The sequence below is a fragment of the Limulus polyphemus genome, unplaced genomic scaffold (genome assembly GCF_000517525.1).
Source record: "Limulus polyphemus unplaced genomic scaffold, Limulus_polyphemus-2.1.2 Scaffold213, whole genome shotgun sequence".
Lineage (NCBI taxonomy): Eukaryota > Metazoa > Arthropoda > Merostomata > Xiphosura > Limulidae > Limulus > Limulus polyphemus.
The window spans coordinates 551309-566401 of NW_013665823.1; positions in this window are offsets into that span (position 1 = coordinate 551309).

Below are 15093 nucleotides of genomic sequence, written 5' to 3' on the forward strand. Positions count from 1 at the left end.
AACAATCTAAAACGGGTTATCAACTGATACTGGTATAGGTAAACATAACACAGTATAACAACTCGCATCCATATAATAAACAACAATATAAAACGGTTTATCAACTTATACTGGTATAGGTAAACATAACACAGTATAACAGCTTATATCCATATAAGAAATAAAACATTCTGTCATCTGATACTTACGTAAGAAAATATAGTTAATACCAACTCATTGAACTGCCTCAGTTTTAGATTTTTTCAATGTACACTTTTTTGCTAATTATATTTCCTTCTGAGAAAAAGAACATAAGTACAGAGCAAAACCATGAATGTCCACACCTTCTTGTAATGTTACTTTTGCTGTATCGTTGTCGAAATCATGTCTTGACGCAAGTTTGTTTTATTCTTTTGTTACTCAGATATGACCTACGAAATCAACACGCAATCTCTTACTCAACGGCAAAAAAATATGATTATTTTGTGGTATCTTGTCTGATCCAAAAATCCAGAAGCCTGAGCGTGAGGGACATGACTATGTAGGGCATAATCTAGGGATAATTTTACTACGCTGTTTTCTTTTATCGGAGTAGTCGTTGAGGTGTTTCTACCATTATTCTAGTGTTCCTCCTTCTTCTTATCTTTGTAATATTCTTGCACTTCACTCAGAAAAAGTCTTCGTATTCTGCGTTCCTCACGTGACCTTGAATCATTTTCCTCCTTTGCATCATCTTCCTCATTTGAGGGCAAGTCGTCAGATATACTATTAAGTTTACCATTCCTTTACGAAGACGTACTTCTCTTTGGGCGCTTGACAGTACCTTCTCCGCCAAAGCTTCTCTGACCTCTCCTATAGCTAACGTTTTGAACAACTGGTGTGCCACCGTTATCGCACTCACACCTGCTACTTTTGTGACACCTCAAACATTTTGCTACTTTACATTTGCAGGTTAACTTTGAATCCGGCCTTGTTTCCATCTCAACAAAAACAAACCACTGGCTCGTTGTTTCAACAGTTCCTCACAAGTTTCACAAAAAGTTCGGGAATGGAGAGTGTTACATAGATAATGTTCTATAACAATGCCACGACTACTATCCGAATTAGTGTAAAAACATCACCTAACTGTATTGACAGAAACCAATCATAACTTATTTTAGTGTTATCGTATTATATATAAAATGATAAAATAATGTATATTCGTGTAGATTTTCAGAGAAAAAAAAGAGATTAAAAGCCGGTTATAGTTCCTACAAAGTGTCCTACCATTACTGCTGCCGTTGAGTCAGAGGCTGTTGTTAACGAAATAATTCAACAAAATCCTTTTGTTTACACTTCAATATTTTTAAAGTGAATCAAGCAATATTTCACCCTATAAATCAGCTCACTTTGTACTATAAATCTTGAAGAAAATCCATACAAGATATAATTGAAATGGGTATTGAGAACTTTGAAGATATTTTCCCTTTAAAATAAAATATACCTTAGTTAAAAATAAAATAGAATGACAGAAAAAAGTGGAATAAAATGCCATGTTAACATTTCTGCTAGTTGTGTGAAGAAACTTGTAAAAAAAAAGTTTTTTTTTTTGTAGAATGTTGAATTATCGGACAATCACGCTGAAAATTACCCCGTTTCTAGCGTTGTAAGTTCGCAGACATACCGCTGTGCCACCGAGGGGGCTGTAGAGGTGGAACAGAGCGTTAAATTTAAGTTTGTCATCCTTATTATAAAACTGTTGACCAAAAAAAAAATGCAGAAACAAAAAAATAATTAAATGCAAGGTATTATGAACAAGAAATAATTGCCAAGTTATATATGTTAAAAACAGGAATTATGACATCATGAAGGAGTAAAATAGGATGAGTAGGCGAGAAAATAAAAATACAACACATAATATGAAAGAACAACGAGACATATGAAATAAGAAGGAAACAAATTACTGTGACATACTAAGATACCAAAAACTAAGTTTATGACAAAGTAAGGGGAAAGTAAAAAATGTGATGTAATTAGGAAACAGGCAATTGCATTTTGGCATATTGAGAAATTAAGAACACGAAAATGCTATTTCGAGAAAAATTAATTAAATTGCGATATGATTACAAAAAAAAATCAAAATTTCTGGTAAAATGAGAAACCAAGTATTGTCATTATAATGCAATAAGTAATAAGGTAAAATTAATTTCAAGTCTTTTTGTGTTGCATATATTACTACACACATTTCTGCATTTTTATAATCTGGATGACATAGCTTACGTATAATTATACCGACGTAGAATTACTTTAAAAACTCCTGATATTTGTCAGACAAAAATTCCAACAAGTTAATTTTATTGAATACTAGCGTAAGGCCGGGCAAAAATGACGGGGCAAGTACTATCGCCCCCCACCCCATAATATACCCTAACCTCACATTTCATAGCTAACTGAAATAAATATATTTTGCGAAATCAAGCTTGACCAACAAAGAGGGAGAAAAGTGCAGTCGAGACAGTCAAACGTCGGTAAATTCCTTTGTGAGCCAATCAAAATTAATATCATTCATGAAATGAATTCGTGGCGTATTCGTAGAATAATCATTGGTAATAATCAGTTAGATTAACAACTTCTAATATAGAGAAAAGCCAGTGCGTTTTGGTACGTTCCAAGAATGCCTTTTATGTCATGTTGCTTAGCAACAAAAGTATAACCTAATATTGTTGTTACTCTATTTACTGTAAAATTAAATGTATAGACAACAAAATTGGACAAATATTTGTTGATTTCTTAATTTAGAGTCTCTGCTGATTAAAGAGGTTTATTTTTTTATTAAAAACATTGGTGATATAATAGAAAATAGCTTAATTCAGAAACGATTTAAGTTTAAAGTTGAATCGATATTTTTACTCTCAAGATACATTTTATGCACTTGGCTCTAGGCTAGGTGATCCACACTACGTCTTTATTTTAGGCTTATTATACCAACACTCACTATACTTATAAGGTTTCACGGCCCCCTTGCACTGTCACTAAAATCGTAATGGGCAGACAGTAATCGAACTATTCTATCTGGATAAATGCATTTGGCTTTTATGACTCCTCATTTTTCGAGAAATCAAGGTAAACCACGCGTGACATGACGTGACACACACGGGCTTTTATGTAGGTTAGATTAAAAGTTGGTTTAGCAATTGTACCAGCCTACATATAAATGGTGACCCGTCTCAAACTTTCAAGATTCTATACAGTTTATTACGATATATATATTACATAGTTTTCTAGATTTAAATCTTCCAAATAATTGATACATAAATATTTCTATCACGTCTTTGTCACAGCGGGTGAAACAAATACTCGTTTGTAACAAATGATAGGAAATTGTGCTTCTATTTTTTTTTCTTAACATAATAAACATTAAAAGTGGAATAAAAATACATAAAGGTACCAATACTGAAACGAAAGACATATTATTTTTAAGAATTCTAACAATAGTGGTTACACTGTTTATTCTAATGCTGAGGGATTTAAATTAGAGGGGGTCCAACCCCCATGACCTTCCTCATATCACACTTTATCACTGTGCCACCTTTGGTGCTGGATTGGTCAAGAAATTAGAAAAATATTTAATGTAATAACATAGTTTTACCCTGCAACCCTCGGATATGAAATTAGATGGGGGTCAAACTCCCTCATGACCTTCCTCATATGTCATCCTGTGTCACTGTGTCAAGTTGTGCTGATTTGGTAGTTTTTCCGAAATTATATATGAAAATTCAATGGGGGTCCAAACCCCCACCCCCCTTCATGACTTTCTTCCCTGTCATCCTGTATCACTGTGTCAAGTTTGGTGCTGACTGATCAAGAAATGTGGAAACGTATAAGGAACAGATACACACACACATATTGACGTTTATTTATATAGATGTATATAAAAACGCAATGCTTCCTAATTCTTCCCTTTGTGTACTCATGTTTTACCTCTTACTCATCCTTTAAATTCACGAACTTAGCATCTGCCATACACGTGCCTCTTACTCTATTTCCATTCTCCAAAGAAAACTACGAACCAGCTTTAACCTCAGTTTGTCTATCAAACTCATCAGCTCCACCAACATTGTGTTTTTATTCTAGTTTTTTTTTTATCTGGTTACGAACATACCAATATTATTTGCGAATTCTGGCATTATACACATGTTACATTTGGGTTATATTTACCAATAACATTTCTTACCTTTGTGTACTCTTGTAATTACTAAAGTAAAAAAGTTAATAATAAGTAGCATAGCTACACATCAGTTATAAGTTCAATTGAAAAATAATTCATCAGCATTACCACTTCTCTTATAGCCGTATTTTTGTATTAATCACATCTTGAGTAGAATTGTTCTCACTGACTTGTTTTCATCAAAACGACTTCATATATTAAATAATACAGAATTTATCTGTTTTACGATAACAGCTTAGTATGAGTATTTAGTCGACACAACCACATTTATTATCTTCATTCCAACTGAATGTTTCAAGTTGTTCAGTTAAGTTCGCTTTTAAACGTTTGCTTCGTATGAAGGAAAAGATCTGTTTTAAATTCCGATACTTTGGAAAGCATATCATTATCAATTCTCAAAGCCTCAATTTCCTATTAAATCAACGAACTGTTTAATAGAGCCTCATAATAAAGGTTGATGTGAGATGATGCAATTATTTAAAATCCATTTTAATTCTTTTTGGGTAGCTTCTCATGTTATCGATCTAGCTAAAGATAGTCAAATCTTAATACTTAAGTATAATACAGGATCACGAACTGATTAATTTGAGCTCAGATACATCTTTGTAATGCTGGGATGATGTAATCGGTCAGTATTCTGATTCTGATAGATACTGCTAATTTCAAAATGAGGTACACACACTAAAGAGATGTATCTCTGTATGCACTGATACATCAAAAAGATGCACTGGAGAGAAAGGAGATGTGAAATAGGAAAGATACATAAATTACGTTGTTCTTATTTTTCATTGATAAAATAACGCAGGGATGATTTTATTTCTTAAACAAGAAACAAACATACAGTCCTTAACCTTGATGGGAGCCTCGGGCCTTATTGACTTTTAAACGTACTTTTTTAAACTATTCATGCTTCAAATTACTTATGATTCCATATCGTGTTCCTAATAACACAAGACTCATAGAAAATAATCAAACAAAAATGCCAACAGTAATGTAATTAATCCCATTAATTGCTTCTGAAGTTTATTTGATATTTGACTTAGAAAGTGATTGAGTATAACCAATCTTTTTGTCAGTTTTTCACTTAATGTACGATAGAATATGTGGAAAGCACCGGTAGTGAAATGTATAAAAACAAATCGACCATTTGGAGGTTAATAGTCGTGAAAACGATACCTATTTGGAATATACACACGTTTCGTATCTTATGCATTCTATATGTCACCTTTCAGAAGGAAATAGATATTACTAGATTAAACGAAAAACTATCATTACGTTAGATGCAGGGCCGAGTATGGCCCATTGGTTAGCGTGCTGAACTGTAGATCTGAGGTACCGCAGCTCGCGCTCCTTTACTGTAAAGAAAATAAAAATAATAAGCGCTACGCACTTTAGTGGCGTGGGTGTGTTATAAGAGTGAGAGTCAAATCCAACTTCTGGATCATAGGAGCCCAAAAGTTGGCAGTGAGTGATGTTGACTAGCTGCCTTATACCTTTTGTCTATCACTCCAAAAGTAGGGACGGCTAGTTTTGTGCGAAATTCAACAAATAAACTTGAGATGCAACATGCATTCTTGGAAATAACTGTACTAATGTTCAGTAAGCAAATTATAATTATCGAGATAAAGTGTAATTTCAAAAATTATTAATCCACTGTAACAACACACTAATAAACGTCGTCGTGATCGTCTAGGTTTTAAGCTACAGTGGTAAGCATTGAAATAGTAGTGAAAACAATACTCCTGTCCAAAAAAAAAGGCTAAATATCTAGTTTATTGGAATAGAATGATACGTAAATAGGAAGCATTCTGGAAAACTGAGAGAAGACAGATTAGCTTAGCATAGCAATCTCAGACTCAGGTATTTTCACAAATATACTTCGCTATTGTATCAACATTCAAAATCAAGCTACCAGAGAGAACAGCATATGATGAGAAGTAAGGGGAATTATGTTACAAAATTTTATTAAAACATTCACACTACTAACAGCCTTCCTTATCCTCATGTTTCATAAAAATTTTATTATACAATTTCAAACCTATCATAATTTGTATTTTTTTTGTTTAGTTTTGGAAACTTTCGAACTAGACATAATAGTTGTCGAGTCTTATCATTACAAAATAAAAAAAAACAAAGCTTTTACATAAAATATTTTCTTCAGTAAAATTGTAGAGAGAAAAAAAAACTTCTTTACGTTTTAGGTTTGGTGACATTAAGCCTGCGTGTTTTGAATCACTTAAATACACAAAGTTTATCAAAGTCGACGGAGATGAGAAAATGCTATAAATGTAATATTAAACATAGTAGTTTACATTACTTAACCAGAGAAGAGTAGTTCTGAACTATATGAACTCATTTAATTTGACGCAAAGGAGTAAAACTTTACATGATGATAACTACACCAATTATTTCTATCTTACCCCAAAACGGGCAGTAAAGGAACGTTCTGAAAGCCTCGAAAATTGCTTAAAATTTTCATTCACAGTATTAAGAAACAGCCGCGCCATTTTTTTTTTCTGTTGATTCTGAGAAGATAACACGTACATGTACAACTCCCATAGTTATTCGATAAAGAAGTACGTCAAAAGATGTCTTTCTTGAGAAGTAGAAGTGGCTTAAGTCTCTATCTTTCAAGAGGCAAATAAATATATATTTTTTTCTATTTCACACAAGCAGATCGTCAGCTGCAGGGCAAGTAGAACAACTTTGAGACAGCTATAATTGGATATTTAATCCTGCATACAAAATGTCGTGAAACTCAATATGAAATGGCAGCTCAGCTCATGACCAGCCTATCTGGCCCTAAAAGATGATCGGCTAACTTATATATATATATATAGTCATCTCCTGGGTATTTTATGCTCCGAGATTTACATATACAAATATCAAAATGTAAAACAAACATGACGTCAGCAATTTCAGGTCGCTGTGTTACATTATGTCAAAATTATAATAATAATAGAATAATGTCCAAACAAATGCACATAAGTAAATACATGTGAATGCCCAGAGTGATAAATTAATACATTTAGACACATTATTACTCAAAATTTAGATTTCTTAATCATAGGACATATTTACAGCACAAAATTATACGAAACAGATTCTAAAGTTTCATTCCTTAATTCTATATCGTCCACAAAGGATAGAAATATAAAATATCTAGAACATTATTTCAGACCACGAAATACAAAATATCTAGAACATTATATCAGACCACGAAATACAAAATATCTAGAACATTATTTCAGACCACGAAATACAAAATATCTAGAACATTATATCAGACCACGAAATACAAAATATCTAGAACATTATTTCAGACCACGAAATACAAAATATCTAGAACATTATTTCAGACCACGAAATACAAAATATCTAGAACATTATTTCAGACCACGAAATACAAAATATCTAGAACATTATTTCAGACCACGAAATACAAAATATGTAGAAATATATCTCAGACCACGAAATAAATTAAGAAAGAATATTGTTGTTTGACGTTCTTTTGTAAAAAGTTCTATTTTCTATTGTACTTCAGAATTTCTAGTATGTTAATTCCACTGAAAGTTACATCAGTTGAGACTTGGTCTGTATATAAGTGTTGTCGAACTTACGAGATAACATCGTTAAAGCAAAAATAAATGACCGCACGTGGTTTAGATGTCTTTTAATTGTAACAAATCACTCGGCGCGCCTGCTCAATGTTTATTGACATGTCACATGCTACAAGGCGCGGGAAACATTGTCACACTCCCTTAGAGTAATGTTAGGTTGCTCTACTAAATAACTTAGAAAACAGAAATGACCTGTAAAAACAATTTTATGCTTTTAGGAAATTTCATAAATCACGATAACACTGATAGATGTAATTCTCCTTAAATATTTGTACCCAGCTCTTTATATTTTTAGAAGGTGTTACGTGGATTAGTAAGAAGGTTATAAAAATGTTAAATGTTAAATATTTTCCTCGTGTAAGGTATTGATGGACAAAAATTAACAAGAATTACGAGCTAATATTTTATGTTACAGATTGTTAAGTACGTTTCAGTTCTGTACTTTCCAGCTTCATGGGTCAACTATTTGATGACATTCGCCTGGACAAGACAATACTAATTTGGAGGGGTTTGTTTGTTTTAAATTTCGCGCAAAGCTACACGAGGAATATAAGCATTAGCCGTCCCTAATGTAGCAAAGATAAACTAGAAGGAATACAGTTAGTCAACTTTGGGACTATTCTTTTACCAACAAATAGTGGGATTGACCGACACATTATAATGTCCCAACGAGGCCATGCAATGCCTGATTTGGACGAGTAAGAAGTCAAACGTACCTGATGCACCCGGCACCTCTGTCTAAATTACAATCACACACACACGCATACACATGAGTTCAAAGAGGTGACCTGACGTGAAGAAATAAAGACAGCAACATAAATTATTTAAAAAGCGGAAATACAACAAGCAGAGTAAAGAGTAATATCGCCCCCCCCCACACCTCCAGTGGCTCAACGGCAAGTCTAAAAGCTTATAATGCTAAAAATTAATTTCGATAGCCCTCTGTATAGCTTTGTGTTTAACAAAAGGGTAAAATTATAACAGTTACTATATAATATTTTTTCTGTTTTATTATGCTAAAGTTTATTCGAACTTCGGAAAATATACGAAAATTCGGAAATTCACGAAGGCTTACACCACTAGATATATACTTTCCATGATAGGTTGTATACAAAAAGGCTAAGCTTGAAACCTTTCTTATATACTTTTTTGAACATCAAGTCAAGTTTTCAACTCCAAAAATGTTGTTGTTCTATTTAGAACAAGATATGCTAAGAGCTCGTAAAACTGTCAATTTCATATTATGTTTTTAGATCAGTTTGTTACTTTTAAACACGTAGTATAAATGAATCCTACGTACTCACTAGATGTCGTTTGAGTGCCATTTACTTTCTAATTATGTCTTTGGTTTAGTTGTTTTTAAGTATAAAGCTAGACAATTTGCTATCTGCGCTGTGTCCAACACTGGTATCGAAACTTGATCTTTAGTATCGTAAGCCTACTGACTTATCGTTGAACCATTAGTTGCCTGATTAGAGCAAAACAATTATACCATTTTGATGTTTAATACACAGTATTTATATTTCGTTAACATTTGAAAATATAAGCCAAATAATATTGATTAAAATGTCTATGTGATTGCTCCAGACATTGTAGTTTATCACATGGTTGAATGTACCAGACTTCTACATTTGGGTGCTACTACACTATATATCGCTAAATATGTTGCAATAGAATGTTGATGAAAAATGCCGAACACAAATAAGGTATTAGCATCATCACGAAAAGGTTACTTATGATCTTGAATATTGTAGAACTAAGCCACATTTCTTCAAGTATTGAACGTATAGTTTCCTTTACTGTCTTAATTATCCTAATGAGTACTTTTCTCCTACGCAATGAATATATCTTCTACAATGACTGATGGATGGTTTACACCATCTGTCTCAGATATATGATAAAGTTTATTTATGGAAAGCAACAGCATGCGGTAGTGACAATTGTTACATCTCCATGTTACGACCACAGACTGTTACTGTACATAAAGAAACTTCCTTAAATATGTCTTCCATAAGTGTATCATTCCTGAAATGAAACTAACATTGAATTGTTAAATATAACCTAATATCCACTGTTGATCACTCCTAACGAAGAAATTTTTTATTGAATGAAAAATAGCATCTGAAGTTTATGATTTTACAAATTATAATGTCATTTGAATGTTAGATAAAGCCTACTTTCTAATATTTCTCGCTCCTTACAGACGCATTTACTAGACTTCCTCTCCTAAGGATCACCATCCTCGAGTTACGAGTAGATTTTTGAGTTTTATCTTTTTTTTTTTTTTTTACTTTGACTGTTATTATTATTATTTTTACAAAACATCTTACGCAATCCTAGCTATCAAATACAGCCTACCTTTTACAGTCCTTCTACGACAAATGAGCAGCTTCCACTGAGGCATTGAATGCAAATCTGCCTTCCACAGTTATGCTGCTAATAATCACTCTGGATTCTTGAGCACAGTCTGCTGCCTTAAGTTTTACACTTCCTAGCAAGAACATTTCTCTTGAGTGGTGGGACACATAAAGTAGGCTAGAACTGCTATTGAACACCTTCCCTGGAGTCAGGAGTACAACTTACCATTTATAGTCCTGCTGTGGTATTCTAAGTTAATAAAGCATCATAATTTATGCCCATCTGAAATTTTCTCTGCCTATTGTCATTTTATTTTACCGTAGTTCTAGTTTGAACCAGGTATTCCGTTATTGATCTTTTACAAATATGATCCCTGGATTTGTATTTGTTGCAAATATACACTTCTGTCGTTTCATTGCGGGGTGCTGACTTCATAGTCAAGAGGAAAAATAAAGTTGTGAAAGTGTAGTTATCGTGTTTGGGATTTGCTTAGCTATGAGAAATGACACTGCATTTCAGGTCAGTTTATCAGAGATGACGCTGCATTTCAGGTCAGTTTATCAAACATGACACCGCTTTCTAAGTCAGTTTTTGATTTTAAAAGTTCTGTCCTGATGATCAAAGAAAAAAATCCCAAATGGAAGCAACTATAGTTATTGTCTAGTCGGCATAATTTTGTAAGTCTCTCTATGTAGGCATATACCAATTTTACTTTATTTTCATTTTATAGTATTCATATATAGCAGGAGGTAGCTTTTCATTGTCCCGGCTTTGTTTTAATGGGTTTTTGTTTGTTTAACCCTTTACACAAAGTGTTTCTATCACAGGAAAAATAGAGGTTTCATTTGTTTTCATCGGAAACCTACACTGGACTATCTGTGCAGTGTCCGCCGTGGTGATCGAACCCGAATTTGAACATTAAAAGCTTGAAGTTTGTCACTGAGCCACTGGAGAACGATAATGAAGCTTAATTTAATGGTTTCTGAAACCTTTGTGTTTCTTCTTCACTCGGTATTAATTGTATTCCACTAGTTAACTCTTTTCGAACCTCTTGTTTAGGAGGGTCAATTCTTTTTGGAATGCCCCACAAGGTAATTTTACTGCGATGTGAGCTCAATGGATACAACAAGAGCTTTAACACTACTGGATAAAATGTGCTCAGTTTTATGTATTGCACGAGATTTTAGAACCACGCTCTGTAAAAGAAATTGAAATATGGTAAAAAAAACGTATATATAATGCCAAAACACATGAATGTGGAATCTTCAGGGGGAACTGAGATACACACTTAAAAGTTTAAATAATACAGAGAAATGACTTTGTAGTTATCGAAGTAGCGAAAACATTAATACAAGTACAAATCTCGTCTGCATTGTTTCCTATGGACAGCTTTAATTGTTTGTTTAAAATAACTTACGTCTTTTTCCTTTCTTGAGATTAACGTACTTTCAGAATATAACACAGTTATATTCGATGGATTACTCCTTGTTTCTCGAAAATATTGAAACACATGAAAATGAAGTGATTACATTCTCAAACTTCAACATGCTTACATCAATTATTAAAACCTTTATAATCTATGAACTATATTTGGTAAACAACAATGTTTTTAGTCTTAAGTCTAAATTAGCTCGAAATAAATTTAAAATTTCTCACGCTATTAAACAAATCACTTCATATAGGAAATTTTATTCTCAGTTGTAATATTTTTAGCTGCGGCACAACGGCTCATAGAATGGCTCTGAGTTTCTTTCAAGTACAAACTTTTAGCTCATTGCTATATCTCTTGACCGATTATCTAAATACAGCCGTGGCTATTGAGGATTTCCTCTTGTTAAGGTTTTGAATGAAAAATATTTCAAAATTATGCAAGAAATATACTATCTCATGGATTTCCACTAAATGTAACCACAAAATATGCTATTAAAATAATAATCTATTCTTTCGAAGATTTCGTAAATATTTTAGACATTTTCGAATGAAATAATACGCTTAAAGAAAGAACTAACAACCCAATGACGACAGGGATATGCACGTGCATCTTTACGATGATTAACTGGCACTGTATTTGCAGAATGAACACATTAGGCCTCGTAGGAAACACTTCAAACTGAGAGCCCTTGTCGTAGAAGCGGCACGACTTCATTACACGTAGCAATGCATTGTGGGAAAAGGTGGTGTCGTAAGGTTTTATTGGAGCGGCGGGGTTGATGTAGTTTTTAATGTACGTGTTTCACTAAAGCCATTATGGCGATTGTAGGCGTTAATGTACAGGAAAAACAAAGAAGCACAGATATTTACAGTCGAAAGATGTTTCCAGATGGAAAACATTGAGCAGTTAAAAATGCAGTTAAGACGGCACGTGCTCTAGGGCAGCTGAGCCACTTGCAGTAAGTAAGGAAGAACTAGTAAATATTGAAACTACGCTGCAAACATATGTGTTCTTTGTAGTAAAACAAGACGAAGGATGTCTTGTTTCGTTTTTCTATCAGATAAAGGCATTTAAATAATCTTACTTAGATTTTTATGTTATAGTTGGTCTATATGATTGAACTAAAGTGATACCAACTATCCTTGAGGTAATAACTTATTGTTGGTTTCTCTATGATATTTGTTTCTTCTAAATAACTTTGAGATCAAATTTAAAGCACTGATCGATCAGACAAAGTTGTTGATTGGTGCTATTGGCTAGTTGCCTTCCCTTTAGCCTATCAGTTCAAAATTAAGGACAACTATGCGCAGATAGACGTTGCGCGAAATACTTAAAAACAAGCAAACATATATATAAGTCAAAACTGAGCCTAAACCATTTAAAGACTGTAATAAACGTGCTCGAAACATTCTACACACAGTAAAAGAAATCAATGCATAACACGTTTCACTTGTGATCAGCCTATTTGTTGAACACTTATTCCATCCCTGATTTATATAATTGGCTCAAGGTCTTTGACGCCACAGAAATAATATGGTTGTTAAGCGAAAAGCTACAAAATGGGTTATTTGTGCTGCGTTCACCACGGGGAATCGGACCCTCGGATTTTAGCGTTATAAACCCTCAAGCTGACTGCTGAGCCACCGGGGGGACTCACAAGATAACTCACCGTTAACAAAACATACTTGTTGGGAAAATTATCCACTCAGGGGAGTCACATCTCCTTGAAAACGTATTTTCTACTCTGGTAGTTTTAGTGAAGGGTTGGTAAATATGATTTTTTAAAGCTAACTTTGCATTTAATGCAACCGAAAACATGTTAATACAACTATATATATACTTAAAGCATAAATAATTGACAAAGAAAGAAACACCAGTGTTGGACTGGTGTGGTTCTAATTGAAGTATAAATGACGCGCTAAGTAGTATGACAATGACTATAGGAACCCAGAGTACAAAAATTACTTCTTGTTTCGCTTTATAGCTTCTCTGAGAGAGTTCTGTGAAAATTCTAACGCTCTCGAAGGAGCTGTTATAAAGTGATATGTTGAGTGGATTTAATAATCTCTACTGAAATTTCATGGTCGTTTTCATATTATTTCTAAGAAAAAAGAAAGTTGGGTCTTTAAAAAAGAAAAGAAAGATATTTATAATTCTTTGAGTTTGAGTAAAAATGTATTAGGATATAATGAAACAAGTAACAGAAGGTACTTGTTTATTCTACGAAAGAAAAAAACAACCTTTCAAACAACATATTGATGATATTTCAATGTCTAGCATCGCTTGTGATTTGATGTTGTAACTATTGTGTAGACCCTGTTTCTTTTATGTTTTAGATCAGTACACAAAATTCCAGAACGTTTCAACGAATGGACCAGCCAAAGCAAAAATATTTTTATTATAATCAACTATGTGTTTTTGTACTTAAGTACTTACGGTAAGATAATACTAAGATTGTGGCGAACACATCTGAACCGCTGTCATGGTAAGTAGTCTATACGATCACCTAAACCTAAAAAAAATAAATAATAAAATAACATTTCCTAATTAATAATTAGACTCGGGCGATCATATAGACTATTCACCTTGAAAGCGGAGAATTCTTGTTTTTAGCTCTCATGATATGATTTTGATTAAATGTCATGTAAACATATTGAGTTATTTATTAATAACGTTCTCCTTGAGGACATGTTAGGAAACAGTTGCTTTAAAATCAAATTGAAACTTTTTATATAGACAACTGATGCAAAAGTTTTAAAATGTGCAACGAATGAATTTTAATATATGCATTATATCAAGAGAGATATAAAAAAGTTGGCCTTATATGCTTCGAACAGCTAAACATGCATATTTATTGGAAGTAGATAATTCAAATTACAGTTGAAAACAATTCTAGACACCTAGCGATTTAATAATACAATATATTAAATAAATAAATAAATTTAAAATACGAGAGAGAAAATTCACAAACATGTGGGCTATATATACATACAAATGAAATTAAGGAATTCTAATTATAGAATAGAGTTCCAAGGACTCAAGTCTCGATTCAGAAAATTATCAAACTGTTTACCTATTTATAGTGATTCGTGTGGGTTAAGTTTTTAGTATAGGAACTGCTAAAGAAAAAAAAACTATGTCATGATCTGTATTCACATGATGCTCAGTTATAAATGGGCTCATAAACTTTTTATTTTTAACTTTACTCTGGATGTTTTTTAATACTTATCTATAAAATTATAATAGTCTGGTCAATATAGATTTTTAGCAAATGAAAGCACTACGTTTTATCAAAAATATTCAACGCAGATTTTAAAACATCTTTAATTGTATGAAGGCTTGTAACTCTTAAATCTGGGTTTGGATATACGTGGTAAATATCGAGGGTGGTAAATAACACGTTTTTATTGGAATGTATTTCGATAAAGTTTATTCAATTGTCTAGTAACATCAGGTATATATATATATATATATATATATATATATATATATAGTAC